This window comes from Sminthopsis crassicaudata, chromosome 6 (assembly GCF_048593235.1).
Source record: "Sminthopsis crassicaudata isolate SCR6 chromosome 6, ASM4859323v1, whole genome shotgun sequence".
Classification (NCBI taxonomy): domain Eukaryota; kingdom Metazoa; phylum Chordata; class Mammalia; order Dasyuromorphia; family Dasyuridae; genus Sminthopsis; species Sminthopsis crassicaudata.
This window is the reverse complement of record NC_133622.1, coordinates 85,992,482-86,005,770: the sequence shown is the minus strand read 5'-3', so window position 1 is coordinate 86,005,770 and position 13,289 is coordinate 85,992,482.

Below are 13,289 nucleotides of genomic sequence, written 5' to 3'. Positions count from 1 at the left end.
AAGGAAAGGAAAGAAAGGGAAAGGGAAAGGGAAAGGGAAAGGGAAAGAAAGGAAAGGAAAGGAAAGGAAAGGAAAGAGAGGGAGATTGGGAAGGAGAGAAGAAGAGAGGGAAGAAGGAAAGAGAGGGAAGGAAGATCTTGACAAATCAATCAAAATAGGTTTAAAATCTCTATCTTAAATAAGATGATTTTAAAACATGCTTCTCTTAAAGTCACAAATGAAGATGGTGGGATTTATATTATGAATTTTGCAGGATTCCTTACTAAAGCAGTATTTGTATTTACTAAATATTCACATTGAATGGAGAAGTGAGAGGTAATGGATTTTTTTTTTTCTGATCAAACCCACTGAACGATGATATCAAGTTCTTTCCATGTTGTGAATCAGAAATTCACACTGGGCCTTGTTTCATTCAATATTTTTTCTCAATTAAACCAAATAATAAGCCCAGAAGGCAGATAAAAGGATCATCTTTATTTTTATCGCCTTATTAGTCATAATTTATGTTTTAATCACCTTAATAATTTACATATTTGCAATTCTTTAAGGTTTTTAAAAGTACTTTCCTTAAAATAAGCAGTAAAAATCATTATTGCCTCTATTTTGCAAATGAGGATGTTGAGACTCAGAAGGATTATGTGACTTCTCTATAATCACACTGCAGCAAATGTTGAGCCAAACTATTAATCCAGATCTCTTGACTAAAATCCAGCAGTTTTTCATGATAGTCCCTCTGGTGGTCAAAATAAAGCAAGAGAATGGTCAAAATCACTGTTTTCTTCCTCCTTCTGCTTTATTCCTTCCTATGATGTTGATGTATTTGTTGCATTTAAATAATGTAACTTGTTCTGAAGATGTCACTCTGGCCTTTATTCTCAGAATTTTATTCTTCCTATTGCTATTTTCATGTACATTGCTTTATCAGAAGCCAATTCAGGTATTAAAAAAAAATTGGATCAGCTTTCTGCTAAAGCTCAAAACTCTATTAAGGAATAAATGAAAAGAATTGGAGGTAGATGGTTGTTTCTTACTGTGGTTCAGTGTACAATGGCCCCACTTTGATAGATAAATGACCAATATTTCACCAAGTCATCTAGATACAGTTTCTCAATAGAGCAAGAAATCTCTTCTTACCATGTGGAGCATAAACTATACGTCTGCTCTGATTGCTAGTAACGTTACAGACTATATGATTAAAAGAATGTTTGAATGATCTTGCTTGCATTGTAGACAACCTGAAAGAGATATCTAAAAGAAAAAGTACATTCACAAAGGAGACATTGAATGGGCTTTTTTCTCCTTTTTTTTTTTTTTTTTTTGCCAACAATAAGAGCAGTTGCTTTTCAGCAAGACACAATAACACCAGGAAACAAGATGCTGAACTTAATTAGTATTATCACAAATGGCTTTTAAATGAAAGACTGAACTGATGGAGAGAGAGCCATCTGGAAGTTTAGAAAATTCCAGACAACTCAATCATTCACCCTAACTTCTATCCATGGTATCTAGGTTGTTGCTTCTGCCCCCATGTCCTTCTTAAACAGTTTTTACAAAAAGAAAAAGATTTTCAAAAAAGGATTCCATAGGAATTCTTAAGTATAAGCGAAACAAATTCAAAGTGTCACACTTCTGGGAGAAGGGTCAATAATGGATAGCTTAGAAATATAATGGAAACAGATCAATATCATTACAAACTCAAATATTATAATATTTAATAAATAAATAACAAGCATTTATTAAATGATTACTATGTGCCAGATACTGTTAGGAAAACAAAGGCAAAAACAATCCCTGACTTCAAGGAGTTTACATTCTTTTTTTTTATAATTATAAATTTTTTGACAGTATATATGCATGAATAATTTTTATAACATTATCCCTTGTATTTATTTTTCCAAATTTTCCCCTCCCTCCCTCTACTCCCTCCCTTAGATGACAGATCCCATACATTTTACATGTGTTACAGTATATCCTAGATACAATATATTTATGTAAATCCAATTTTCTTGTTGCACGTTAAGAATTGGATTCCGAAGGTATAAGTAACCTAGGAAGAAAAACAAAAGTGCAAACAGTTTACACTCATTTCCCAGTGTTCCTTCTCTGGGTATAGTTGTTTCTGTCCATCATTGATCAACTGGAAGTGAGTTGGCTCTTCTTTATGTTGAAGATTTCCACTTCCATCAGAATACATCCTCATACAGTATCATTGTTGAAGTGTATAGTGATCTTCTGGTTCTGCTCATTTTACTCAGCATCAGTTCATGTAATTCTCTCCAAGAGTCTCTGAATTCATCCTTCTGGTCATTTCTTACAGAACAATAATATTCCATAACCTTCATATACCACAATTTACCCAACCATTCTCCAATTGAAGGACATCCATTCATTTTCCAGTTTCTAGCCACTACAAAAAGGGCTGCCACAAATATTTCGGCACATACAGGTCCCTTTCCGCTCTTTAGTATTTCTTTGGGATATAAGCCCAATAACAGCAATGCTGGATCAAAGGGTATGCACAGTTGGGTAACTTTTGGGGCATAATTCCAGATTGCTCTCCAGAGTGTTGGATTTTTTTCACAACTCCACCAACAATGCATCAATGTCCCAGTTTTCCCACATCCCCTCCAACATTCATTATTATTTGTTCCTGTCATCTTAGCCAATCTGACAGGTGTGTAGTGGTATCTCAGAATTGTCTTAATTTGCATTTCTCTGATCAATAGTGATTTGGAACACTCCTTCATATGAGTGGAAATAGTTTCAATTTCATCATCTGAAAATTGTCTGTTCATATCCTTTGACCAATTATCAATCGGAGAATGGTTTGATTTCTTATAAATTAGAGTCAGTTCTCTACATATTTTGGAAATGAGGCTTTTATCAGAACCTTTAACTGTAAAAATATTTTCCCAATTTGTTACTTCCCTTCTAATATTGTTTACATTAGTTTTGTTTGTACAAAAGCTTTTTAATTTGATGTGATCAAAATCTTCTATTTTGTGATCAATAATGATCTCTAGTTCAAGGAGTTTACATTCTAATATATGAAAAGAATAGAACCATTTTAAATTCTACTTCAAAGAAGCAATGGATGAATAAGCATTTATTAAATTCTTACTATCTGCCAGGCACTGTGTTAGACTCTGGGATTATTTTATGTTCTATGGAATTTATAATCTGTATAGGGAAGAATATGTGTGTGTGTGTGTGTGTATTTACAAAAGACAAGATAATGTGAGAGGAAGCACTAGCAGTTAGAATATCAGGAAAATCCTCATATAAAGGTGATGATTATGCGAGAAATGAAGGAGTGTGTTCCAAGTATAAAGGGGAGCCATTACAAAAGTATAGTGATGGAAGATGGAGTGCAATGCATAAAAATAGTAATAAATCTAGTGTACCTGAATTATAGTGTGTAAAGAGGGGAGTCATGTATAATAAGCCTGTAATAATGAATAATAATTCCCCTTAAGGTTGGGACCAGATTGTAAATGGCTTTAAATGCTAAATAGAGGAGTTTCTGTTTGATCCTAAAGATAACAAGGAATGACTGGAGCTTATTGAGTAAAAGAGTAATGTCTTCTGATCTGAGTTTTAGGAAAATCAGATGTGGCAAAGATATGGGAAATAAATTTCAATGAAGAGAGACTTAAGGCAGAGGAACCAAATAGGAGACTTTTAAAATGGGACAGGCGTGAGATAATGAAAGCCTAAACAAGGGAAGTGATTGTGTGAATGGAGAAAAGGGATAGACTTTACTCAAGTGATGTTGTAGAAGTAGAAACAATAAGATCTGTGTGTTTAATGAAAGTGAAGTTGAGGATGACACCGACATTGTGAATCTGAGTGATTAGAAGTTTGAGAATATCCTGGACAGAAATAAGGAAGCAGCAGGATGGTCCTTGACACAAATAAGGAAGCAGGAGGATGGGCAAGAATAAATGAGAGCCACGGATGCCACCATAGGGATAGGGCTGAACTAGAGTATACCAACAGATGTTAAAGGTTTTAAGGATTCAGGGATATGTAAATATGAAAAATTCCTGAAGTCCCAGGATCATCACTGTATATTTGAAGGCCAATTGCTACATATCTTTGCATAATGCCCAAGAAAACCTAGCTACTCCTAGCTATTCTTTATATTATTTTTCTTTAGTGAAAACCCAAATTCTTTTGATAGTAAAAAGACCAAAGCTTTACTTCCTTTCTGAGCTCTTTGTATCTGCCTTTTCCCTGGAGCTTCCAGTTCAATAGCATCTGAAATGTTCAACCACGCCAACCTTAAATGAGGAAAGGAACCATTCATTTTTGTTTTTCTCCTCACCAGCAGTGAAGAAGGAAACAATTGTTTTCTATGGTTTTACAGCGGGTAATATTATATTAATAGAACTGCTTTGCATGCACTTTGTAAATTAAATTGAAAGCAATTTTTCACTTAAATATTTCCCCATGGTGCTTTTTTAGCCTAGTGTGTGAAAGGCAGTTAGTAAAACTGATTATAAACAGACAAATCTACTTTCACTGCCTGTACTCCAAAATTTTAAAATATGTAGTATTTTCCTCAAAGTATCCCTTAAATTTTGATTGCCTTTCTGACCTATATAATACAAATGAAAAGTCTAGAGAGCAGGTTCTTTACTAAATGTTGAGGATTGTGCTGATCCATAAATAATTTATAAACAATTTCCTCAGCAACATCCCCCATAATCTAGTTTAAGAAACAAACTTTGTCACATTTTTAAAAATTTCTAAAGATTTTGTCTTTATAGAGTCAATGATGTATATTCAATGCAAGTAGAGAACCATCCTTAGAATTAATTATTGGTCTGGGGAAGAAGTGCCCATCCTTCTTGTCCCAGTATTTGGGATCTGCTATCTTCTACCTCTTGATGGCAGAGGGGAGGTTTTTGCTCTCTTGGTGATCTAGGAGTCCCACTCTCCACTCCATTTCCAGGCTGTACTGTCTTTGCTTTTAATCCTTTCATCCCTTTTCCATCTCTGTCTCTTTTTTTCTTTCAGAACTCTTATGTTTTTCTAAATGGAGTTGTCAGAATCAGAGATGAGGGCTTTGGGGACCTTTCTTTTGTGTGACTATTTTGTTATTCATTCTTGAAGAGGACCAAAGACATGATGAAGATGATATTTTGACTTGCACATGAATTGGATCTAAGTGAGGTAGAGATACAAGAAGCCATCATCCTCACTTCCCCAATCATCGAAGTCCAATGGCAAAACAATGGCAATGGCTCAGGATGCAGTGGTGATTTTTCTAAAGTCACAGAATTCAGTTTGTCTGAGGCAAATCCCATTCAATGACTAAGAACTTGGATAAAAGAAGGCACAATTTGCCATTACAAAATGATCATTCTGGGAGTTTTAGGCCAGAGCAAAAAAAAAAAATGGCTATTTGCACTCATTCTAAGCCATCAGAACTTAAACAATGAGCCACAAAAACTTGGGTAGAGAGGAGCTAGGTTATCAAAGCATTTTAAATGCCAAACTGATAAGATTTTGTATTTTATCCTAGAATCCATGGGCTTGCTTATTTTTAATATTTTGATGAGTATATTTCAACCCAGTTATCTTGATGAGTATATTTCAACATAATTAGTTATCATCATAATTCTATATATTTTATGCATTTAAAAGCATTATCTTGAAAAATGGTCAAAGACATGGCAAAGATCCAAGACATAAAAAGGTTAATAATCTCTATCTAAAAAGAAATAAGGACCTAATAAAAGTGTTTCAGTAAGAAAGAGTGCCATAGTCAGAATTGTATTTTAGGAATACTAATTTGTTAGCTGTATGATTGATGGGTTTGAAAGGGAAAAAATTAATGGCAAGAACCAAAAAGAGATTATTTCAATAAGTGACTAAATATCAGTAGATACAAACCCATAGATAGTTCATTAACTATTGTTCTTTTCTTGACATACAAGTAACAATTTCTGTATAATTACTCATATAACAAAAGACTTGGAATTAAGATCATACTAGTTAGGGAAATGACAAAAAAAAAAAAAGTTTCCTTTTAGTTTATATCTCTAATGTAATACCATAGTTACCTGTTGGGAGCAGCAGCATAATGGAGAAAACTGTGTTTGGAGACAAGAAGACTTGGGTTCAAATAGTTCTCTGATATACTCTGGCATGCTGGGAAAGTCACTTAAAATATCAGTGCCCCAAGTACTGAGATTATAAATTGCGAAGCACTTGATTTTTTCCAGTGACAAAGGAAGTTTCTTAGCAGGTGATTATATCAGTGAAATGCTTGCCCTATTCAACTACTAGATGATAACCCCATGAAGTCAGAGACATTGACTAAATTTGAATTGTCACCTACACCCAGAACATGGCTATATAATAGACATTCTATACTAATTTGTTGAACTGAATGAGTGACTGATTCCTCAAAATGTGATCATATTATAAAATTTCTAGATGAGTTAAATCAAAGGAGTACATATATCCTCCTAAGTAGACCTCTTTCTTTTATTTTTGTTATTAGAAGCAACCACAAGTAAATAATCCATCATTTAATTGAAGCTAAATTGAGAAAAGGAGTTTAGAGTAAAACTTTATGGAAACTCAAGGTCTGGAAATGGCATCTTTCACATGGCCTTTGTAGTTAATTTGGGTATTAATTTGGGTATTTCTAGTAGTTAAATGACTTAGTCACTCAAAGTTCTTCTTAAAACAATATTGTTATTATTAAACAACATTCTCTTGGTTCTGCTCATTTCTTTCTTTGTTATTTTGTGCAAATACTAGAAGTATGTATCAAACATGTATTATATATACATACACACGATTCATCTAATATAGGTAATTCTACTCTAGTTTGAAATATTAATTACCAAAAAGCATCATGATGAGCAATATAGAAAATAAAATCATGTAACTTATAAGAGAAATAGGACTAGAATCACAATACTTAAAGACTTCATCAGCGACATATATGAAAAAGATAGAAACCTAATAAAAATGGTGGCATCTTTTTATGCACGTTAAATGGTTAATGAATACATAAATGCTACAAAATATATTGGATGCAACTAAGGAGAAGGTACAACACTGGACCTGAGAACTTTAGCTGGAAACCAGGGACAAAGGAGTCAGAGAGGAGGAAGTGCTAAAGACTAGTATTTCCCCAACCACAAGTTCTACTGCACTAAAAGATATACAATAAATAAGCATTCTTCTTTAACAAAAAACTGAAATTTGCCTATGGAAATGGAGATCATCAAAAAATTGTAGCTTATGGGTTACATAAGTGGTTCAGCTATCCAAATTTAAATACAGATTTAAATTTAAATACAAATTTAAAACTGGACTTATGCTCAAAATGTCCTTCAACATATCAATTATTTTGGAACAAATTTACATTTTTAAAACATGCATGATAGTAGAATTCGCTATATTTTTGAGTTTCTACAATTCAAAAGAATATTTAAAAGGAAGATAGAATGATATCTGTGTAGCAAAACAATGATACTATGATTTAATCTGATCAATATGATCAGGAGAACATCTAATTAGAAAACCTGATCCAATGGAAAATTTGAAATAATAATATTTGCTAATAATGGTAACTCACTAGAAGGTAAGTTTTGTTTCCAGAATGGCAGGGGGAAAAACGAACACAGGATTTTTTATTTCTTAAAAAATATTCAGGAGCAGCTAGATGGTTCACTGGATAAAGCAGCAGCTCTGATGTCAGAAAGAAACAAGTTCAAATCTGGCCTCAGACATTTGATGTTTAGTAGCTGTATGACACTGAGCAAGTCATTTAACCCTGATTGCTATATGTGTGTATATAAGCACATACACATGTATGTATATATACATATATGTGTATAGATACATATATCTATACACACACAAAGATTTTCTATTCTGTAGTGGCACTAATGCAAAAGAGAAGAAGACTTAGGGTACCATGAAAGGGGATTTTACTTTTTCCATCTCAGATAGATTTATTGGGATCTGGGATCTCTGATGTCGTTTAGTCCAATACCCCACACTAAAGCTAAATTAAACTAAAGCTGATTTCTCAAAAGCATATAAAACCTATGTTCAATTCTAAGTGTTAAGTTTGCAGTCATTAATAATTTTATTATATAAATCTAAAAAAATAATTGAGCTACTATACAGGGGTGGGATAAAAATGGCTTGTATACAACTATGAAAGGTACTTATTTCAGATACAGTAGCAAACAAAATTATGAATTTTACCAAAAGGACCGATTACTTGCTTTATTGGGATGTGCAACTTTTGGCACCTCCCTTTTAAAAAATAATCTCTCTAAATGTTCAGAAGCAAAACCTCCTAAAATTCCCGAGGGCTCCAAATAGAGGAATAAAGTTTTATTCCATATAACTTAATTGTAAACAAGTTAATTCAATATCCCAAGAATTACAATCATCTGACTGTAATTCACTAAGAGCCCCTTAAAATCTTATTTCAGCTCATATTACAGAGCTTCACTCCAAAATTTATCATATGATGTTTACCCTACATGCTATTCCATAGTACAAGCAACACTACAGATTGGTATAATGCATCATAATCATAAATACAAAAGTCTCTTAGGCCTTGATGATGCATGTAAAAAATGCAGTCAAGAATTTATAATATATCATTAGTACAGAATTCAGTGCAGTTAAAAACATTAATGAAAGTATTGCCCCCACTTTGATCATTGAATAGTTATTTTTTATATATATATATATCTATATATATATATAGATATATATATATACGTATATATATATATGTATATATATATATGGTATTATAAAGTGGACAGAGAAGAAGGAATAAGAGAGAGAAAAAGAGGAACAGAAAAGGAAAAGGGAGTGTGGAGGAGGAGGAGGAGAAAGAGGAAGAGGAGGAGAAATATTCATATAGCACTTTAAGGTTTGCAAAGCACTTCACAATAACACTGGGACACTGGTGCTACTACAAAGTAGTAAACTTAAAGTAATTTGATACTGTCTAAAAAATAAAGAGACTGAGGGGAAGAACAGATCAACTATATAACATATGTAATCAAATGTATCTAATATTCTAGTATTAGTATTGAATAAACACAAAGATCCTGTCTATTGGAATAAGCACCCACATTTGCTGGGGGATAAGGGCTGTCTTTTAGATCTATGGAAAGGAAAAAAATATTAATGATCACCCAAAAGGTAGAAAAGATTACAAAAGATAAAATGCTTAATTTAGATTATATAAAATTAGAAAGTTTTTGCAGAAGATAGTAAAGATAAGATAAAAAGGAAAAAAAATCTTTGAAATAGGTATCTTTAATAAAGATTTCATTTCCAAGATATATAAAGAAATGATTCAGATTTGTAAAAAAAAAAAAAAAAAAAAAAAACCAAAGCCATCCTCCAATTAATAAAAGGCCTAATGATATGAACAAGTAGTCTTAAGAGAAAATATGTAGGCTTTCTATAGTATATGGAAAAAAATACTCCAAATCATAACTAATAAGAAAAATGCAAATAATTACAGTAATTCTGAAATTGATCTCACTCACTCCTGTCAATTTGGAAAATATGTCAAAAAATGAAAAGACAAATGCTGAAGGGGCTGTGGGAACACAGGCTTATTGAGACTTTGTTATTGGACCTATAAATAAGGACTGTCTTTCTGGAAAGTAATTTTACATTGTACCAAAAAACTCACTAAAAAGTGAGTGAACTTTGTCATGGAAGTATGACTGTTATATCCAAAAAAATCAAAGAAACCTGAAAAGGGCCTACATGCACAAAAATATTTATAGTAGCTCTTATGAGGTGACAAAAAAGGAAACTAAAAGGATATGCATCAGTGGAGGAATAGTTGAAAAAGCTGTAGTTTAGGAATGTGCACAAACACTATTATAATCTAAAAATGAGGAAAAATATTTTCAAAGAGACTTAGACTTATGTGAAATATTGTTGAGTGGAATAAGAAAAACCAGAACAATTTTATCATAACATCAATTATAAAATTAATTATTTAGATTTTCACAAACTTATTAAGAATGAAATGAATAATGCCAGGAGAGCAATTTACATAATCATGATACTGTAAAGACAAACTGTGAAAGCTTTAAGGATTCCAGAAGACCAGTGATAATATATATTATCCATCTCTTGACAAAGAGGGGACAAATAGGGTGATGAATGATATGTAAACATATATATATATATATATATATATATATATATATATATATATATATATACGTATATGTGTATGTATGTATGTATATATATGTATGTATGTATATATATATATATATACATACATATACACACACACATGCATACAGCCAAAGAAGGAATTTGCTTGACTATTCACATTTTTTACAGGGAAAAACAAAATATTGTTCTGTATCCAAAAAGGATCATTGATTTGATTTTTTTTTTGTCACTTACAGAATTATGTAGATTTAACCTCCATCCCTAATAAGACTGATTAAGTAAGCAGAAGTTAAATGGCATAATAGAGACAAGACAAGCTTTAGAGTCAGGATGATGTAGCACGAGACACATGTGCTGGTGGGTAAATCACTCAATCTTTCAATAATCCAAACATTTGCCTAAGGTTTTAAGTTGTATACAATTTGCCAATATGAAAAAGTATAGAAAATTTCCTCATTAGGAAACCTGTGGCAACAAAATAGAGTGGATAGTTTAACAGAATTGAATTCTAGCTCTTCCACAGCAGGCCTGAGAAAATCACTTAATCTCAGGACCTCAGTTTTCTCATGTGTAACTGAGAGGATTGAAGGTAGTCAGACATAGGGCAAAAACTATGGCACTCACTATAGAACCCAAATTCAGATGCTGCCTCTGATGTTTGTGATCTTTGAGACCTTGTCTGAGACTCAGTTTCATACCTGTAAAAAAAGAGTATTAGACAACGCATCTGAAGTACCTTCTATATTTAGATTTTTACCACAATTTCCTCATCTGTAAAATGAGGGTATTGGATTTGATATCCTCTATGGTCCTTTTCAACCCTAAATTTATACCTATGATCTTATGATTTCCTGCAGTTAAAGAAACCTATGCTTACTTAATCAGTCCTATTTGTTGGGGGAAAATCTAAAATGCCAAAAGTGGCAAAAAAAAAAAAATCAAATGATCTTTTAACTTTTTTCTTATTTATTTATCTTAAACATAAATAAAAAACAGGAAAAGAAAAAAAAAACATTGTCATGTTCATAGCAGAACATGAGAGGATTCCAAATATAAAGCAATAAATTTCCATTTCATGAAAGTCAATAAAATAAATACTATACATTGTATTCAGAGCTATCTGTCTTTGCTTCTTTGTAGATTTTCTTTTGTTCTCTAGGGTACACTTTTTATTCTATTCTTTCCTCCCTCTTCCTTCTCCCCTCTCTCTCCCCAAAGAAGGCTACAATTAACATACACACACGTATTATGTAGGTATGTATATACATATATATATGTATATATAATACACATATAGATACATATATACACAGAAACATATTTATGCATATATATGCACATACACATAAATACACAGATATCTATGATCATACACATATATACAAAAATACTTTCGTATGCATCTATATAAAACCATACTATCTCTGTTATTCCTTTGTTTCTCTGAAGGTAGATAATGGCCTCCATAAATCTAATTCTTTCTATATTTTTCTAACAACAGTAACTCATTATTTCCTTTACCATATTAATAATCCAAACAGTATTGATTAATACGGCTGACATATAGTGTGGTTTCCTTATTTTTGAGGGGGGATTTTTTACAGAGAAACTGTTTTCAAGATTCAATTGTGAGATTACATTAAGAGGCTAGATTAAGTTGTAGAATGTAGGCCCCCCCAGACCCAATTCTGTATTCTGTATATTTGATTTAACTGAACAATTCATTATGAGCAGCGGGACCACTGCCACTTCACTGAAATGTATTCATCTCTTGGAAATGGAATATTTATGTCCCCATTAATTGAATAACAGCAATATAGGCCAAAACTTAGAGATAAAATCATTATCTGAGGTAAGTCCTTTGGGGTCCTAGTCACAAGAAGATGGAATGAGATCTCGATGCTATTAAAACAGATAGCTGTACCATCAAAAATAAAATAAAAGAACTAAAGTCTTTTTTGCAAGATTTGGATGAACTAAAATTGTCGAGTGTTCAATTTGGTCTATTATTTTTGAATCATTGTTTTGAATGACTGTATATCATTTGCAGGGTGCTAAAGGATTCTCAGATTGCACCATAGGATAGTTTTTCATTCCTACCCACCCACACATACACACATTCATATACACTACTCCCTCAGGATCATCTTGAAAATGAAATGTACTTCTTGGGAGACCATGCAGAGAGAAAAACGTCTTAAATAAATACTATAAGCTAAAGCTCAGTGAGATCTGAAGTGGATAAAGTACTAAAACCCCAAAGTAAACCACTATGAAAATTTAACAACCTGAAAAAAATACAACATGAGTGTCTAAATATAGTTAATTTAGAAGGAGAGAAAATATCTATTTAAAGGAGAAAGAGAGGGAGAGAGAATAAAATCCCAATAAAATAGTTTACTATTTTTTACTTATAGAACTTCAAACCATCAGCGAATTAGGGGGAGGTCTACTCCAAGACTGTGAAAACTTCCTCCCTTAAAATAAGTAGATAAGAATAATTTGTTCTAAAGGCCATGAAGGCAGCTGAAGCAGGCACTATTGAGCACTTGGAACTTAGTGAGCTAATGAAAATCACCAGGTCATCTCCTGAATCCTTGGCCATTGCCAATCATCATGACTTTGGTCTTGCTTCTGGACTAAAATGACTTCGGAAGAGAAAGTGAAAGTAACAAATCTGTGCAATTCTACCTTACTTAAATCCACTTCACATTTGAGCCAAAACATCTCCCTGTGTTACCACTGGTCCTCTTCTAAAACAATGGATGAATGACAACAAATTTTCTCATATATAACATCCATTCAATTGAAAAAAATAGAGATTACTTCTCATTCAGGGCTATTTTAAATGAAATGATTACTGGTCAGGGCTATGACATACTGAGTATGGCCCACTTGGGAATACTCAATGCCTGCCCAATGCCCTTCTCCCTCACCCCCTCATCATTTACAAGGTGGGAATGGAGATGCTGAATCCCTGCTATGTAAGCATCTACTATTGCTTCAAGTTCTTAATGATTAGAAACTCTTCAGTCTAGAAGTGGAAAGGACCTTCTGATTTTCCTTTCATCATTTAACAAAAT